Genomic DNA, 3,788 nt, shown 5'->3' with positions numbered 1-3,788 from the left:
CTGATATCTGTGTTGGTAGAAAGTCATGCCCATAAACTTTGAACTATCAGCAGTGGTAATAAAGATGTAAAGACACTGAACTTTGCTCTGCAGTAAAGTGTTACCACAGCAACAAGAAAATCACTCCAACCATGAAAAATAAAGATCCAAAAGCTTTCCAGAATCAAATAACTCATTATTAAAGAGAGAAAGCTCAATTTATAATTTATATAGACTGTTCTTCATTTTGCCCATATAGACTGTTCTGACCTGTGATGTACATTTCTGGAGCAAAGCTCAACTTCTTGTTTGTGGTTGTTTTCTGAAAACATGAAGAGGCAATAGTAAAGGTTCACACACACACACACCCTTGTCTCTGGCCCAGTTTATGCCATTATTATTATTTTTAATGTGTAAAAGTCACAATTGTGTCATGTCCTATATTTTTGTCAAGGCTTTCTTAATTTGCTTTCCACATGGCAAGGCAGATACCTGCTTCATACAACACAACAAGCTAAACTATGGATTACCTGGACCACCTGAATGTGCAGGCTCCCAAAACAGAGCTTGCAGCTGCTTTGCTCCTCTCCAGTCCCTTTTGCTGCCGCACTGTGCTGAGCTAAACCAAGGTTTGGCTTAGCATGTTGTCCAAATCTGGCTTGTGGTTAAACATGCTCTTCGTAAGGTTAACCATGAGCCTAGGTTTGGATGACATGCAAAGCCAAACCTTGGCTTAGCTCAATGTGGTGTGCAAAGAAAAAGGACAGCGAAGGAGCAAAGTGGCTGCCAGCTCTTCTCCAGGAGTTCATACGTTCGCACTGTCCCATTAAGTCATTCTGATATTCTGGAAGATACTTACAAATGGTGTAGCATAGCAGCTAAAGGGTGATTCAGACAAATCTATTTGCATATCAAAAGAACACTTGAGTGATGGCGGCTGGTACCCATGGAGACTGGTAAGGCAGAGTGACCAACAGGAGGCGGAGTCAGGGCCAATGACAGGTGGAACCTATTCTCATTTTGTCCCCATCCTCCTCCCTGCAGAATTCTATAATGGCAACAGAGACTCAAGAGGAGGAAGCTGACAGTCAGTGCCACCGCCTGGCTGGTTGTAAGGCAAGCAGGTTGGGGCTGACTGAGGGCAGACTGAGGTTGGTGGGGCAGTGCCTCATGTGCCCTCATGAATCAGCCTACACTGCACTCGAGGGGTCTAGCACTCTCTAGGCGCACACATTTCGAGAGAAGGGGCACTAAGCATATACCAGTGTAGAGTTCCTCTATGCAAAGGGGAATTGTCATTAGCCTACCATGTGGATCTCTGTATATATCTGTCGCTATGTTCATAGGGCCTCTTCTAATGGTTCACCAAATGTGTGGCTGGAGGGGTGGAACACATCTAATAAAAATGAGGAGAGCATTTGGAGGGAGTAAATTGGGGATGGAAAGATCTGTCAGTTTCGGTTGTCTCCATTTCTTATTTGTCCAATCTTAAATTCAGTTTTCCACACTTCTGCAGCAATTTGCCATTTTTAAAAAATCCTTGTGAAGATTCTTCAGCATTTTACAAACATTTTTATAGATAAATAAAATAAGTATTCTCAGATGTTCTGTTTAACTTTTTAGCAATCTAGTCTATGTTTGCTCCAGATGGAGGAAGGGGTGGTCTGGAGATAAGGGTGGTGGTGGATGTCACCCCATTGTCATGGTCAGACCACTTCCTGGTGAAGTTTAGACTTGTGGCTCTGATCCTTCCCTGTAGCGGTGGTGGACAGATTAAGATGGTCTGCCCCTGGAGACAAATGGAATCCATAGGATTCCTGAATGCCCTGGGGGAGTTCCCAGTAGATAGAGCAGGTGACCCTGTTGAAGTCTTTGTCACACTGTAGAACAGCAAGGTGTGTCGGGCTCTTTCAATGGTTGCCCTCTCCGGCATTGTGGAGTCTGGTTTGCACCTTGGTACACCAGTGAGTTAAGGGCAATGAAACAGGCTAGACAATGGCTAGAGCGCAAGTGGCGAAAGACGTGCTGTGAGGCTCATCAGGCATGAGTAAAACATCATAACCATGGCTACTGTGTGGCGGTGAGGGCAGCAAAGAAGGCTCACTTCTCTGTCTCCATGGCATCTTAAAGTAGCCGTCCAGTGGAGCTTTTCCGTATCGTCAGGGGTCTGTTGACATCAACTCCAGGAGATGGAGTCTTAGACCCTTGGGAGGCCACTGGGAATTGTTTGCAAGGCACTTTGAGGGTAAAGTTGCTCACCTCCGTAGCAGTCTTGATGCCCCATCCACATCTACTGTAGAACCCAATGAGGTGCCCAGTGCAATGTCTGCTGCAACTTCTTGGGAACGGTTTCAGTTGATGTGGCCTGATGACGTAGACAAGGTGCTTGAAGTGATGAAGACTGCAACATGTCCACTTGACCCTTATCCTTCTTGGCTGATTAAAGCTTGCCGAGGGGGGTTGACCAAGTGGATCCAGGGTGTGGTCAATGCATCATTGCAGGAGGCAGTGGTTACAGCTGCCCTGAAAGAGGCGGTGATCTGACCACTCCTGAAAAAGCCCACCCTGGACCCATTGGTCTGCGACAATTACTGACCAGTTGCAAATACCACCTTTTTAGGGAGAGTGATTGAGAGGTTTGAGAAAGCAATTGCAAGTACTCTTGAATGAAACAGATTATCTTGACCCATTCCAGTCTGGGTTCAGGCCTGCTTATGGGACTGAATCGGCCTTGGTCGCCCTGATGGGAGACCTTTATCAGGAGAAGGACAGGGGGAGTGCGACCCTGTTACTCTTACTCTCAGCAGCTTTTGATACCATTGAACATGGTATCTTTCTGGGCCGACCTAGTGAGATGAGTATCGGAGGAACTGTTTTACAGTGGTTCCAATCCTATCTCCAGGGTCTTTTTCAGAGAATAGCATTGGGTGACTGTCTTTCGGCCCCCTGGCAGTTGTGCTGTGGGGTGCCACAGGGCACAATCTTGTCCCCCATGGTGTTTAACATCTATATGAAGCCCTTGGGAGCAGGAGCTTTGAGGCGAAGTGTCAGCAGTATGCTGATGATACCCAGCTTTATTTCTCTGTAACATCTGAATCAGGAGAGGCCATGCAAGCCTGGACTCGGTGGTGGGCTGGATGAGGGCCAATAAACTGAATCCTAGCAAGATGCAGGTGCTGTGGATTGATGGTTCCCGAGTTCAGATAATTGGTCAGTTGCCTGCTTTGGATGGGGTTGTACTCCCTCTGAAAGAGCAGGTCCATAGTCTGAGGGCGCTCCTAGGTCCATCTTTTTCACTAGAGGCCCAGGTGACCTCAGTGGCTAGGAGTGTCTTTTACCAGCTGCGAAAGACAGCTGCGGCTGTTTCTGGATCGGGACAGCCTGACCACTGCTGTTCATGCACTGGTAGCCTCCAGGGCTGCATTACCGTAATGCGCTTTATGTGGGCCTGCCCCTAAGGTTGGTCCAGAAGCTGCAGCTGGTGCAAAATGCGGCAGCGAGACTGCTCACTGGGGCAGGATATTGCCAACATGTCACCCTGCTGCTGAAAGAATTGCACTGGCTGCCCATTTGCTACTGGGCCAAGTTCAAGGTTCTAGTATTGGTGGACAAAGTCCTATACAACTTGGGACTAGGATACCTGAAAGACCATCTTACCCCTTATATATCCAGTCGATCACTGTGCTCTGCAGGTGTGGGCCTGCTGCAGATAACATCTTATCAGGAGGTCTGTTCCACACAACATAGGAAATGGACCTTTAGTGTGGCAGCACCTACCCTGTGGAATTCCCTACCCTTAAATATTAGAG

The sequence above is a fragment of the Rhineura floridana genome, chromosome 7, assembly GCF_030035675.1.
Source record: "Rhineura floridana isolate rRhiFlo1 chromosome 7, rRhiFlo1.hap2, whole genome shotgun sequence".
NCBI classification, from domain to species: domain Eukaryota; kingdom Metazoa; phylum Chordata; class Lepidosauria; order Squamata; family Rhineuridae; genus Rhineura; species Rhineura floridana.
The sequence above is the reverse complement of the archived record's forward strand: the minus strand, read 5'-3'. Positions refer to the sequence as shown.